Source organism: Schistocerca piceifrons, chromosome 2, assembly GCF_021461385.2.
Source record: "Schistocerca piceifrons isolate TAMUIC-IGC-003096 chromosome 2, iqSchPice1.1, whole genome shotgun sequence".
NCBI classification, from domain to species: domain Eukaryota; kingdom Metazoa; phylum Arthropoda; class Insecta; order Orthoptera; family Acrididae; genus Schistocerca; species Schistocerca piceifrons.
In genome coordinates this window covers 948,260,031-948,276,467 of record NC_060139.1, presented here as the reverse complement: position 1 = coordinate 948,276,467, position 16,437 = coordinate 948,260,031, and positions in this window count along the sequence as shown.

Genomic DNA, 16,437 nt, shown 5'->3' with positions numbered 1-16,437 from the left:
TAAGATGTCAGCAAGGCAATGCGCAAGCTTGTGGTGGGTACATTAAGGTGTGGGATGTCCTTACATGCAATGGACTGGGTCCTCTGATCCAACTGAACGGATCATCGGTGTTCGGCTACTTCGAAACCATTTGCACCCATTCATGGACTTCATGTTCCCAAACAACGGTGAGCATATGGACTATCAGACCAATTGTGTGATTGGATTGAAGAGTTCCTAGATAACAGAACGCAGAATGTCATTGTCAATGGAGAGAAGTCTTCCGAAGTAAGAGCGATTTCAGGTGTGCCGCAGGGGAGTGTCGTAGGACCGTTGCTATTCACAATTTACATAAACGACCTTGTGGATAACATTGGAACTTCCCTGAGGCTTTTTGCGGATGATGCTGTGGTATATCGAGAGGTTGTAACAATGGAAAATTGTACTGAAATGCAGGAGGATCTGCAACGAATTGACGCATGGTGCAGGGAATGGCATTTGAATCTCAGTGTAGACAAGTGTAATGTGCTGCGAATACATAGAAACAAAGATCCTTTATCATTTAGCTACAATATAGCAGGTCAGCAACTGGAAGCAGTTAATTCCATAAATTATCTGGGAGTAGGCACTAGGAGTGATTTAAAATGGAATGATCATATAAAGTTAATCGTCGGTAAAGCAGATGCCAGACTGAGGTTCATTGGAAGAATCCTAAGGAAATGCAATCCGGCCACTGCTTGAATATTTCTCAGCAGTGTGGAATCCGTACCAAATAGAGTTGATAGAAGAGACAGAGAAGATCCAACGGAGAGCAGCGCGCTTCGTTAGAGGATCATTTAGTTCAAATGGCTCTGAATACTATGGGCCTTAACGGCTGTGGTCATCAGTCCCCTAGAACTTAGAACTACTTAAACCTAACTAACCTAAGGACATCACACACATCCATGCCCGGGGCAGGATTCGAACCTGTGACCGCAGCGGTCAAGCGGTTCCAGACTGTAGCGCCTAGAACCGCACGGCCACTCCGGCCGGCAATCATTTAGTAATCGGGAAAGCGTTACGGAGATGATAGATAAACTCCAGTGGAAGACTTTGCAGGAGAGACCCTCAGCAGTTCGGTACGGGCTTTTGTTGAAGTTTTGAGAGCATACCTTCACCGAGGAGTCAAGCAGTACATTCCTCCCTCCTACGTATATCTCGCGAAGAGACCGTGAGGATAGAATCAGAGAGATTAGAGCCCACACAGAGGCATACCGACATTCTTTCTTTTCACGAACAATACGAGACTGGAATGAAAGGGAGAACCGATAGAGGTACTCAAAGTGCCCTCCGGCACGCACCGTCGGGTGGCTTGCGGAGTATGGATGTAGATGTAGAAATTCTTATAGACTACAATACGCCAAGTCACCGGGCCAGAATTGTTCGCGATTTGTTTGAAGAAGATCCTGAACAATTCGGGTGAGTGATTCGGCCACACAGACTGTCCGGCATGAATCCCAGCGAACATTTATGGGATATAATCGGAAGGTCAGTTCGTACACAACGTCCTGCAACGGCAGTATTTTCGCAATTGTGGAAGGCTATGGAGGCAGCATGGGTCAGTATTTCTGCAGAGGACTACTAACTACATGTTGAGGCGATACCACGTAGAGTTACTGCACTACGCCGGGCAAAAGGAGGTCCGGCCTATTTTAGGAAATGTCCCATGACTTTTGTCACAGCGTATGTCATCCGTTTTAAAAGTCCACCACATAATTCGTAACCACTGTGGATTTACTGACTCAACACTTCGTATGCCGTATTCTTACAAGGAGAGGATACGATATTTTATTTATTTTATAGCGCCTGAAGTTCAGAATCCAAATATCAATGTTCAAAGCAGTGCGATGCAATTCTCAAAGATTCTCGAGAAGATCGGCTTCGATTTTTTCTGACCGTCTTTAATCCCCCGAAATAAACAGGATTTTTCTACAGTCAATTGTGGCTCTCTTGTAGAATGCTCGTCTGTCACATGCCAAGAGGGAGGATGGGTTCGATTGCTGGATAGTGCAAGTTCTTAGACAATGGTGCATGCTGTGCGAGCATTTAATTGAAATACATAAAGATGAAAAAAAAATTAGTAGCGCTCGAGGCTGGTAATCACTGGTTCCAGTCTCGTTTCGATCACTGTTTTCTTGTTGCAAATACCTACGTCTGTTAAATATAAAATTCAACAAATATATGCTAACTAACACATATGTGACAGTAATTTTATGAAAAATGCGCGTCGTATCGTTCCTAATTACATACTGTACACAAAAATCCAGTTTTCATTGGAAATATAAATTCTGAATTACCGATATTTTATAAAAGATTGTGAATAAAGAACATTTTTTAATCCTTACAAATTTTTCCCTACTTCTTAGATATACTCGTAGAGCAAGCACCTTCGTTTAAAAATTTACATCGGCCAGGAATCAAACTAGTGACCCTTACGTGGCAGGCGAGCATTCTGTCACTGTGATATACTGCCGATTGAAAAAAATCTAACTTACTGTACGATATAAACGACGCTCGGTAAACTTTTAAGTCGGTTTTAGAGAGTCGCACCGCCATGCACTGGTCATTTGATATTTGAGTTCTGAACTTCACGTACCACAGCAGGCCGGAGTGGCCGAGCGGTTCTAGGCGCTTCAGTCTGCGACCGCGCGTCCGCTACGGTCGCAGGTTCGAATCCTGCCTCGGGCATGAATGTGTGTGATGTCCTTAGGTTAGTTAGGTTTAAGTAGTTCTAAGTTCTAGGCGACTGATAACCTTAGCAGGTAAGTCCCATAGTGCTCAGAGCCATTTGAACCATTTTTTTCACGTACCACAAACATAAAAAATTACAAAGGTCCGATTGCCGTGTGCTTTACTTGTTAAGCGCATAAAGTTTTATCTATCACTGACCCTCGTCTCGCTGACTGTTTTGGGTCAGTCTCACGCGAATTTTACTTCACAGTATTGTGTCATGTGCTTTAATCGGCTCACCGATTTACACTTGAAGATGGACGTGCGATTGACAGCCGAAATATCGGAACAGGGAACATAGCAGTTCGGATGCATGCCGGAGAGATGATGGAACAGTAATATCTTCAGTGACCACTCATGCGTGTGAGCAACTTGAGCGCACGGAACTTCCGATAATGCAAAAAAATGGCTCTGGGCACTACGGGACTTAACTTCTGAGGTCATCAGTCCCCCAGAACTTAGAACTACTTAAACCCAACTAAACTAAGGACATCACACACATCTTATGCCCGAGGCAGGATTCCAACCTGCGACCGTAGCAGTAGCGCGGTTTCAGACTGAAGCGCCTAGAACCGCTCGGCCACAGCGGCCGACCCCGATAATGCAGTCCATCTAAAATCTGTTCATATTGAACAGTTTCTCATATTTTGTAAATGGTTCACGAGGTTTACTATTGTTTTAACCTTGCCGATTCCGATGTTTGTTTCACTCTGTTGGAGGATTTCATCCGTGATTGATAATGGCCTCCGCTTCTTTCTTCGTCACTGATACTGAGTCGTCGGTCCGAAATTCAGCGAATCATTTCTGCCGTGTTTTCCCTGTATGTTTAGTCTTCAGTATAAACGGACACTGGATAGCAAGGTGGGGTGATTGGGTTTAGTGCCCCGTCGACAACAAGGTTAGTAGAGACGGAGCACAAGTTTGAATTGTGTAAAGGATGCGGAAGGAAATCGGCTGTGCTCTTTCAGAGGAATCATCCCGGAGTTTGCCCGGAGCGATTTAGGCAAATCACAGAAATCCTATATCTGGATGGTCGGACACGGGTTTGAACCGTTGTCCTCCCGAATGCGAGTCCAGTGTGCTAACCACTGCGCTGCCTCTCTCGGTCACTGAATAGCTTTACACTTTAATGCAGTTACTGTGGTCTGAATTTTCTTGTGTGTGTTTCCTGGCGGTAACCATGAAGGAAGGCAGTTTGTATCTACTGTGTTTCGTAACGCTTGAAGTATTCTTGTGTTATAAATGTTGCTGTTGTTGTTGTTGCTGTTGTTGGTACTGGTGGTGGTGGAGGTGGTGGTGTTTTTTGCTATGTTGTCATTTGTGCTTTTGGTGTTGAGTGGCTGTGGTGGTGTGTTTCGTGATAGAAAATTGGTGCTAGTAAAATTCAACTGGTTTTAATTGTTTCATTGTCTACATTTTATACATCACTTTTTTCTTGGTGTGTTCTGCGTCATGCAATGTAACTATCATACGATAAAAATGATACGCCATCTATTTACACTATACTCACAGTGTTTTTCATGGAATAGTAGTAGCTTTGTGGTAAGTTAATGATGCTGAAATTATTACACCAACTACAGAATCGCTAGTAAATTGATGTGATGCCAAAATTTCTGAAAGGGAGAACGAGGCCAAACGACGAAATTGTCGTTTATACAATATTTGACTACGCCAGAAATTCTAAGTAACTGCAGGTAATTTTAACTTTCAAATGATTTATAAACGCATTCCAACAAGTATTCAACTGACAACAAAAATGGAATTAAGCTGCCCCGGGACTGGCTTCGCGCATTTGCAGGAGTTTAGAGAGTAACAATGTGTCCGTCCTTAGCATATTGTTCTAGAAGAAAGGAAAAAAAAGGCAGAAACTGTACTGCGCAAGAATCAGGTGCAACTAAAAAAGGAAGCTGCAGCATGATCCTGGTTATCCAGGTTGATGCAGACCCAAAACTGCACAGATAATAAAAAAAAGACAATCCAAAATACACATGTTTTTACCAGAAACTGCTATTTGCTGTACTTTCAGAACTTGCAAGCACACTACATTACCTAGACGTTACTCGCCGGAAATTGACGACTTTATTACAAAACTACATTTACAGCGCACCATATTTCGTACCACTTGCTTCCTGTTCACTTTCCTGAAATAATCTTCCGATTTTTTTCTATTTTTGTTTTTCATTCACTTTCTCCTGAAAATGGTTCTTATTTTGCGGAGAGTCAAAATGTCGGTACAGGGAAAAGAATTTTGCACTTATTATTCTGACAAACGTATTTCAGTGTCTCTGTGTGCATGTTTCTGTTTAGACAGAACAAGCCTTAGGAGATCTACGACTATCTTTGGCACTTATTAATCGTGTCAAGATGTGTCTGCAGTAGACGAATGACCATCGACTTGGTAATTGTAGATGTGCTATAAATAACAACACTGGTTATATAAAATTATATCATTCGTTCCCAACAACGAATGTTCTGCACTCATACTGTCTCATGCTTTTGTAATCCACGCTGATAATTTATCGTTTCGAAGAAGTTACCATTTAACTGAATGGATCTTTTCATGTTTCAACTTTTGCTACAGTCTGCTTTAGGTCATTATTTTACGTAGATTCTAATCACTAAATTCAGTTCTATTCGCGCTAGAAAAACTTACTCTAGCTCCTTTGGCTTACCTTTTAAGTATACAATTATTAAATAACAACCGCTCGACATCTCAACACAGTTCTTCCTCTCCACGCCATCTTTAGGTTTTACTGCAGCCGACCAACGCTTCTAGCCCGTTCATTACATTCTTGAGCAATGCCGCTGGCCGCTTGACTCTCACCTTCCTTTTTTCCGAACAGTGATGTTCTTACGAACCCACTTTTGTGTTGCGTTTTTAATAATAATCACTTGACTGAAAAATTATTACATGTTTGAGGCAAGTGACAATTCAGATTTGGCAAGGGATACAAGTTTGGAAATACCTTGATCGAAAAGTAATTTATTCACCATTACGCGTTCCGATACATTATCAGCAGAACACTGCTGTGGCGAGAAAAAGATACACAGTATAAAAAAAATGCTACCTAATTTTTTTTCTATAATACAGAAATTTTCTGCTCGCAATAAAATACAAAGAGTAGCTCACGAAAGTGAGCACACAAGCCACTTAAAAGAATACTCTCATATCTGCGGAGTCAACTGCCGAATTATCTATCCAACGATAACGTACCAGTGAAGAAAACATTACAGACGCCAGATGGCGTTAACAGTCATACGGAGAATAAACTGAATATCAAAGAATTCGATCACTGTGAAAAAATTCGAATGACATATCGATTAACTTCAACTCCAAGTTTCAAATGAAGGGAAGCCAGGGGAGGTTTACTGTCTTTTGGTTCAAAAAATCGATTTTTTTAATTGCATTTTTTAAATTGCATTTTTGGATCCATAGTAGTGTTTAGAAACCACCTCTGAAACGGTTTTTCCGAATACGCAACGGAATTGTTTGTTATTCGCGGTTGAACAAAAAAATGCACCTGCCTGGACTCGGCCTTTTTCACGCACCAGTTTTTTTCGGGAATTTCGACTTTGTAGCCGCGAAAAATTACTCTATGTGCTTGTCCATGACTAAAACTTATAAAGTGATCAAGCAGTTTACGACGTACTACGGCTTGGCAATCCGACGGCATTCCAATTCGGTGGACAGATGGATGCAATTTGGGCAACGTATATCTACAAGTGTTCGACGGATGACCACCCACAACACCAAAATTGTCCGGCTGGGAAAACTAGTTGGTGCAAGTGGCGCATTGCAGAGGCTATCGGACATCAGGACTAATATCAACACGACCAGTCGCTCTCCAAAGAAGTTCAAAAAGTGATTCATCCGACTGCGAGGCCCTTTCGGAGGACGAGTTATTGTACTGGTGCTTGGGAGAAAACACACAAAATTCAGATGAACGTTTGAACGCGTGTGTTTGGAAGTTAGCCTCCAAGCATTTGCATTTTGGTGCGAAGACTGTGGAGACTGCGACTTTCCTGGCAGTGAGCAGCTTCAACGAAGGGTATTTAGCAATTCTGAAGACCATGACAGCGATGTATGTCACCATGGGACTCTATTCGACGCAGTTCGCCAAGCATTCCGACGACCAGCGGATTCAAGCTGCCGAAAACCGCTAGTCACCGGCCGTACGAGCGGCTCTGGAGCAGCGCAGGATGGCCCAGATCGAGCAGAACGCCCTCTGTGAGGAAGAGGAAGGACTAGTGTATAGGCCAGGAATAGCAGATCGAACGTAAGATGCATAATATTGCATTTATATGTAGTCAAAACATCAAATGCGTTTTTCTCGAAATGACTTTTTTTTTATCGCGCGGTATGTAACTTCAAATCTGCTGAACCGATTGGCATGATTCTTTGTCTCCGACGAAGTCAAGTAAATTGTCTAGGAGTTGTACCACTTTTATTCCGTTCCATCAACTGTAAATATTTTTACTCGGCCGACGAAGTCGAAAAATCGATGAAAAAAACCCTTATTTTCAAATGGTCGCTATTTTCTTTCCTATGGTCCAAATAACTTAAGCGAGTTACAACTCCTAAAGAATCTTATATACTTCGCTAACGTCAACTCAATTTTGATTTCAGACGAGCCGGCTGACCTGTGACATACCGTGCCTGGAGGTAGACATTGAAATTATGTTTCGTTTCGACAGCACTTCCGCCTTTGCTCTTCGACATTTTCGGTGGAAAAAATTCCAGTTTGTAGAGGAAATATCAATAAACATTTTGACCCAATTTGACATTGATATCTATAACACATCCCAAGGAAAAAATTCTCAAAGAACATGCTTTTTTCGGGCTAAAGATAGTAAACTTCCCCTTAAAATGCCACAGTAATAAAATATTGCAAAGGAATTTGCACCGTCCTTTATAAGATTGACTGTTTCCTTTATCGGTTCGTTATTGTTGTACATACACAAATAAAGCAGTTTTTGTGTCAGTCACATGTTTATTTTGCCACTAAGCGTTGAGATGGTCCATTCCATCGTCTTCTGGTGAAAAATTATTTATTTACATGGCTGGTGTTGGTGAAGAGAACATCCGTCCTTTCACAGTCGCAGACCAAGGGCAGTATAGTTATTTTGCGTCTTTTTTAGAGTTGTGAGCCGCTTGGAGTGGCTGCGTGGTTAGAGGCGCCATGTCATGGACTGTGCGGCTGGTCCCGCCTGAGGTTCGAGTCCTCCCTCGGGCATGGGTGTGTGTGTTGTTCTTAGCATAAGTTAGTTTAAGTAGTGTGTAAGCAGTTTGCTCCGATAGGAATTCACACACATCTGAACATTTGAACAGAGTTGTGAAAAGACGTCAGTACTCTTTACCAGCACCAGCCAACTAAACAAACAGTTCTCTACCTGAAGATGATAGAGTGAACATCGCAGTGCGTAGTGGAAAAATTAACAAGTGACTGACGCAGAAATTGTTTTATTTGTATTCATCAACAGTCGCAGCCCTCTTAATGCCGTCCCATATGGTCGACATGTTCATTTGTTTGGTACTTGACTCTGTAGGTATGAAGTCTTATTTTCAGTAACTTGTGTGCTAACTTTCGTGAGATTTGCTTTGTATTTTATTGTAAGTATGAGTAGAAAATTATACGTGAAAAAAATTTTAGTTGGCAATTCCTACATTGTAAAGGGTGGTCCATTGACAGTGACTGGGCCAAATATCTCACGAAATAAGCATCAAACTAAAAAACTATAAAGAACGAAACTTGTCTAGCTTGAAGGGGGAAATCAGATGGCGCTGTAGTTGGCCCGCTAGATGGCGCTGCCATAGGTCAAATGGATATCAACTGCGTTTTTTTTTTAAATATGAACCCCCATTTTTTATTACATATTCGTGTAGTACGTAAAGAAATGTGAATGTTTTAGTTGGACCAGATTTCCGCTTTGTCATAGATGGCGCTCTGATGGTCACAAACGTATAAGTACGTGGTATCACGTAACATTCCTCCAGTGCGGACAGTATTTGCTTCGTGATACATTACCCGTGTTAAAACGGACCGTTTACCGATTGCGGAAAAGGTTGATATAATGTTGATGTATGGCTATTGTGATCAAAATGCCCAACGGGCGTGTGCTATGTAAGCTGCTCGGTATCCTGGACGACGACATCCAAGTTTCCGGACCGTTCGCCGGATAGGTACGTTATTTAAGGAAACAGGAAGTCTTCAACTACATGTGAAACGTCAACCACGACCTGCCACAAATGATGATGCCCAAGTAGATGTTTTAGCTGCTGTCGCGGGTAATCCGCACATCAGTAGCAGACAAATTGCGCGGGAATCGGGAACCTTGAAAACGTCGCTGTTGACAATGATACATCAACATCGATTGCAACCGTACCATATTTCTGTGCACCAGGAATTGCATGGCGACGACTTTGAACTTCGTGTACAGTATTGCCACTGGGCATAATATGAAGTATTGGGCAACGGAAAATCCACGATCGCTGCGACAAGTGGAACATCAGCGACCTTGGCTGGTTAATGTATGGTGCGACATTATGGGAGGAAGGATAATTGGCCCCCATTTTATCGATGGCAATCTAAATGATGCAATGTATGCTGATTTCCTACGTAATGTTCTAGCGATGTTACTACAAGATGTTTCACTGCATGACAGAATGGCGATTTACTTCCAACACGGCCGGCCAGGGTGGCCGAGCGGTTCTAGGCGCTACAGTCTGGAACCGCGCGACCGCTACAGTCGCAGGTTCTAATCTTGCCGCGGGCATGGATGTGTGTGATGTCCTTAGGTTAGTTAGGTTTAAGTAGTTCTAAGTTCTAGGGGACTGATGACCTCAGAAGTTAAGTCCCATAGTGCTCAGAGCCATTTGAACTACTTTGAACTTCCAACATGATAGATGTCCGGCACATAGCTCGCGTCCGGTTGAAGCGGTATTGAATAGCATATTTCATGACAGGTGGATTGGTCGTCGAAGCACCATACCATGGCCCGCGCGTTCACCGGATCTGACGTCCCCGGATTTCTTTCTGTGGGGAAAGTTGAAGGATATTTGCTATTGTGATCCACCGACAACGCCTGACAACATGCGTCAACGCATTGTCAATGCGTGTGCGAACATTACGGAAGGCGAACTACTTGCTGTTGAGAGGAATGTCGTTACACGTATTGCCAAATGCATTGAGGTTGACGGACATCATTTTGAGCATTTATTGCATTAATGTGGTATTTACAGGTAATCACGCTGTAACAGCATGCGTTCGCAGAAATGATAAATTCACAAAGGTACATGTATCACATTGGAACAACCTAAATAAAATGTTCGAACGTACTTACATTCTGTTTTTTTAATTTAAAAAACTTACCTGTTACCAGCTGTTCGTCTAAAATTGTGAGCCATATGTTTGTGACTATCACAGCGCCATCTATCACAAAGCGAAAAAAGTGGCCCAACTAATACATTCATATTTGCTTACATACTACACGAATATGTAATAAAAAATAGTGGTTCCTATTTAAAAAAAACGCAGTTGATATCCATTTGACCTATGGCAGCGCCATCTAGCGGGCCAACCATAGCGCCATCTGGTTTCCCCCTTCGAGTTAGACAAGTTTCGTTGTTTGTAGTTTTTTCGTTTTATGCTTATTTCGTGAGATATTTGGCCCGGTCTCGATCAATGGACCACCCTGTATATCTATTTCTCGGCATAGCTACGTTGTGATGACAATGATGGAAACACATGACGGTGCATAAATTAATTTTCGACCAAGACATTTCAAAATCTGCAACCTGTTTTCACAGCCTCATGTTTAGTGAATGGTACGCTGTGATACGGTTTTGAACAGGTCACGAAGGGGGACGGCGGGGGAGGTAGGTGGTGGTGGTGGTGGGGGGGGGGGGGGTAGTGCATTACCGAACAAAAATATGAAGACTGCTATCTAAAAATGATGTAATGCTGTTTATATCGTCTTAACGAACAAATTCACAAGAAAGACAGGTATGTTCGTTAATGTCTCTGTGGTATACAAACAGCTTTTGCTTGAAACCTTTTTTTGGGTTTGTTTCTGGACAAAAAGTTGTTTGGTGTGGTCAAGATAAATTGGTCACCCTGTTAGACGGGTTCCGGGAAATGTATGTACTGAGGCCCAGTAACGTGTGAATCGGAAACGGGACGGCCAGCTGGCATCCGTTAGCTGGCAGGTAACACGCGTGGCGTCTGGACAGAGGAGAGAGGGGCTTCCGGGCGGATGCTGGCCGCTCTGGTTGGCGGAGCAGCTTCCGGAAGCTCCACACCAGCGGCGTCACCCGGCGACGTGCCGCAAACAGCTGACTGCCGCGTGTAATGTAGTGGCCTGACCGAGGGCGCATGCTCGTACTAGAGTCGCCGTGGTTGACATTTCCCAGCGCCGTAATACTGTACTTAAAAAACATACTGTTACTGGAAATTTCAGCACAAAAATGATTTCAAAATGGCGTCCAATGATATTACCCGTTCCAATGGCGCCCAAATACGAGGAGCTTTCAGTAAGTACTGCAACACTTTTTTTATCTCTCTCTCTGCCAATTTCGGCTGAAAAAATGTGTAATTTGCTGTGGGACATCGTGGAATATTCCCACTTCCGTCCCTATAGTTTGATGGAGTGCCGATAGGTGGCGGCGCTACACGCAGAGCGTTCAAAATGGCGGAGAGCACTCATCGAATGCCTTTTGGTGAATAAACAGATCATTGGAGACGTTAGTAGGCGCTTGCAGTATGCCTACAGAGACGTGGCACAGGACAAAAGCACAGTGAGTCGTTGGGCGAGGCATCTGTCATCATCGCAACAAGGCCGACCAAATCTGTGCGGCCGGCCGGTCGTACACAGCTGTGACTCCTGCAATGTTGATAAGTGCGGACACTCTCATTCGAGGTGATCGACGAGTCGTAATCAACCATCTCGTTGCACAACTGGAAGTCTCCGTTGGTAGTGCTGACACACTCGTCTACCAATTGGGGTAGTCGAAGGACTGTGCATACTGGTTTCCTCTCCGCCTAACAGGAGACCTTAAAGAGCAAACGAGTTTTGGCCAGTGTAGGATGCACTCCGCAGGAAGCAGTATGTGGATGAGACGGAGCTTATTGATGTAGAAAGACGTCGGCTCCGACATCATCCAGTAGAGTGATACCAGGGAAGTAGTATGTGGATGAGGTGGAGCTTATTGATGTAGAAAGACGTTGGCTCTGACATCATCCAGTAGAGTGATAACAGGGAAGTGGTATGTGAATGAGGCGGAGCTTATTGATGTAAAAAGACGTCGGCTCCGACATCATCCAGTAGAGTGATAACAGGGAAGTGGTATGTGAATGAGGCGGAGCTTATTGATGTAGAAAGGCGTCGGCTCCGACATCATCCAGTAGAGTGATACCAGGGAAGCAGTATGTGGATGAGGCGGAGCTTATTGATGAAGAAAGACGTTGGCTCCGACATCATCTAGTAGAGTGATACTAAGGAAGCAGTATGTGGATGAGATGGAGCTTATTGATGTAGAAAGACGTTGGCTCCGACATCATCCAGTAGAGAGATGCCAAGGAAGCAGTATGTGGACGAGATGGAGCTAATTTATGTAGAAAGACGTCGGCTCCGACATCATCCAGTAGAGTGATACCAAGGAAGTAGTATGTTGATGAGACTGAGCTTATTGATGTAGAAAGACGTTGGCTAGGACATAATCCAATAGAGTGATACCAAGGAAGCAGTATGTGGATGAGGCGGAGCTTATTGATGTAGAAAGACGTTGGCTCCGACATCATCCAGTAGAGTGATACTAAGGAAGCTGTATGTGGATGAGGCGGAGCTTATTGATGTAGAAAGACGTTGGCTCCGACATCAGCCAGTAGAGTGATACCATGCGGGTAAACAGTCCCTGGTGGCGTAAGACTGTCGCACTGAACGGAGATTATGTTGAAAAATAGTTTTGCAGCCAGAAGAGTGGGGAATAATATGGTGTATTGAAACGCTGAATAAAACGAAATAGCTTTCAGAAAAAAAAGTGTTGCATTACTTACTGAACTCCCCTCGTATAAACATCGAATACGGAATCGTAGAAACGCATAATAATAAATGCTGAGGCTTGCGGAACTATGGCGGGAAATTGAGATTCTTGGGCGAGAACAAACTAAAATAAGAACAGCAATATCTCGATAATAGCAAAATGTACAAAACGAAAGAACCAGAGAAACGGGAAACAACTGCTGATTTCTAAGACGCAAAAAATACAAAATTGGCACGAGCCTACTATAACTGGTATCGGAAACATCACTTCCCTATATAGCTCAAGTTAAAACACCGATACCAATTTAAAAAACTGAAAAGCGACAGCAGTACAACAACCGAAAAGCTATACCAATACAGGTAGCCAAAAATCTGAAGGTGTAACGAAACACGGCATCGAAAACACAACTTGGCATTAAACCTCAACTTAAAACGCCGATACCGATGTAGAAAGCCCATAACCAGTGTTAGTACGAAAAGGCAAAATGCGACACCAATACACATACGGAAGACTTAAGAGAACTAAATAAACGGGATATCAAAACCATCACTTGATTATTTGAATTAAAAACAGTCGTGATTGTAATGTACCCTTTTATTAACAACACGTTTCGCCTTCGTGGGTCACCTTCAGATTACCGTAAAATGTTCCTTTTACCACAGTTTAAAAACCCTAAGACGGCTCTGTGCTAGATTGAGGCACGAGTCAAATCAGATAAACCAGTAGAGGCCTTAGTGAAGTCATACCAGCAGGCGAGAATAATACAGTGAGAGGACGACACTCACAAATAAGTATACACAGAACTGTCTCTGAAACTTCACAACAGTACCGTGAAGCTGGCCTCAGGCGAGAAATGCAATGGCTCATGCTTCAATGTAGCACAGAGCCGTTTTACGGTTTTTCAAATTTGGTAGGAGGATAATTTTAAGATAATCTGAAGACGCCCCACGAAGGCGAAACGCGATCTTAATAAAATAATAAATTGCAACCAAAACTAACTCAAATATTGTAAATGCGGTTGCTATACCAGACAGCTTAATGGAGTGGAAGATCCCTCAGAATCATTTGGCGTATAAGGGGCACTCAAATGAAAACGATCCAAATCGAAGAAAAAAAAGTAAACTGTTTATTATCTCAAAAATAATCGCCATACTGTTAATACATTTGCCCCACCGTGAAATAAGACGGTCAATACCTACGTAGAAAAACATTTGCGGTTGCCAGTGGACTAATACTGGCCATTAAATTTGCTACACCAAGAAGAAATGCAGATGATAAACGAGTATTCATTGGACAAATATATTATACTCGAACTGACATGTGATTACATTTTCACGCAATTTGGGTGCATAGATCCTGAGAAATCAGTACCCAGAACAACCACCTGTGGCCGTAATAACGGCCTTGATACGCCTGGGCATTGAGTCAAACAGAGCTTGGATAGCGTGTACAGGTACAGCTGCCCATGCAGCTTCAACACGATACCACAGTTCATCAGGAGTAGTGACTGGCGTATTGTGACGAGACAGTTGCTCAGCCGCCATTGACCAGAAGTTTAAATAGGTGAAAGATCTGGAGAATGTGCTGGCCAGGGCAGCAGTCGAACATTTTCTGCATCCAGAAAGGCCCGTACAGGACCTGCAACATGCGAGCGTGCATTATCCTGCTGAAATGTATGGTTTCGCAGGGATCAAATGAAGGGCAGAGCCACGGGTCGTAATACATCTGAAATGTAACGTCCACTGTTCAAAGTAACCAATGGCACCCCATACCATCACGCCGGGTGATACGCCAGTATGTCGATGACGAATACGCGCTTCCAATGTGCGTTCACCGCGATGTCGCCAAACACGGATGCGACCATCATGATGCCGTAAACAGAACCTGGAGTCATCCGAAAAAATGACGTTTTGCCATTCGTGCTCCCAGGTTCGTCGTTGAGTACACCATGGCAGGCGCTCCTGCCTGTGATGCAGCGTCAAGGGTAACCGCATCCAAGGTCTCCGAGCTGATAGTCCATGCTGCTGCAAACGTCGTCGAACTGTTCGTGCAAATGGTTGTTGTCTTGCAAACGTCCTCATCTGTTGATTAAGGGATCGAGAAGTTGCTGCACGATCCGATACAGCCTTGCGGATAAGATGCCGTTCCGTATTACCCTCCTGAACCCACCGATTCCATATTCCGCTAACAGTCATTGGATCTCGACCAACGCGAGCAGCAATGTCGCGATACGATAAACCGCAATCGCGATAGGGTACAATCCGACCTTTATCAAAGTCGGAAACGTGATGGTTCGCATTTCTACTCCTTACACGAGGCATCACAAAAACGTTTCACCAGGCAACGCCGGTCAACTGGTGTTTGTGTATGAGAAATCGGTTGGAAACTTTCCTCATGTCAGCACGTTGTAGGTGTCGCCACCGGCGCCAACATTGTGTCAATGCACTGAAAAGCTTATCATTTGCATATCACAGCATCTTCTTCCAGTCGGTTAAATTTCGCGTCTGTAGCACGTCATCTTCGTGGTGTAGCAATTTTAATGGCGAGTAGTGTATTAATGTCCTCTTCTCCACCACAGCAGTTCTCTGTCTCACTGACCAAATCCGACAGGCGGTATCGAAGGCTTAGGTGGATCCACAATTTTAACATGGTGATGAAGTTTTCTTCCGCAGAATACGATATGGCACGTAAATGGGTGACCGATTCACTAAAAGTGCGTTTGCACCTGCGCGCCTTGCGCCAAGTCGCCGCCCACGAATGTCTGCTTCACACGCAAGAAGTGGAGTGATTGTAGGTGCCACCTTCGTTCTCGACGCGTGCGCATGTGTGATTGCATTCCGTCTCAGACAGAACCACGCACGCTGTTCCAGTTAACAAGACGTCCTCTTCATTGGCAGCAACTGTCGACACAGCAGCTATATTTTGAGAGCACGACAAAATCGTAGAAGGAAGCTCGCTTATTGGATAATTAATATCTTTCTGTGTAATGCATGTGTCAGCGTGGTGGAAGAGATGAAGATAATAAGGAGTTCAATAACAGTACCTATGTTTTCAAAGTAATACTTGACCCGGTTGTGCCAGTGGCAGCGGCGGGAAATACAAAATACAGACTGGAGGTGATACTGACATCTCTGTAATTGAACAGGTCAATCTGGGATCCGTACCAGATACGTTTCATAGAGGAAATAGAGAAGATACAAAGAAGAGCAGCTCATTTCGCTACAGGCTATTTTCTAGCTCCATTCGAACAGATCTCTGAAGACCCTAACGGGACCGACCAACCGCCGTGTCATCCTGATATATTGGTGTCACTGGATGCGGATATGGATTGGCATGTCAGCATACAGCTTTCACGGCCGCTGTCGGTTTTCGTGACTGGAGCCGCTGTTTCTCCATCAAGTAGCTCCTCAGTTTGGCTCATACGGGCTGAGTGAAACTCACTTGCCAACAGCTGTCGGCAGACAGGACGGTCACCCATCCAAGTGCCAGCGAAGCCCAACAACGCTTAGCCTCGGTGTTCTGACGGGAACCCGTGTTACCACTACGGCAAAGCCGTTGACTACAGTTTCCTTCAATAAGCGGAAAAGCGTCACGGAGATCCTCAGCCAACTCCAGAGGCAGACACTGCAAGAAAGTGGTTCTGCAGCACG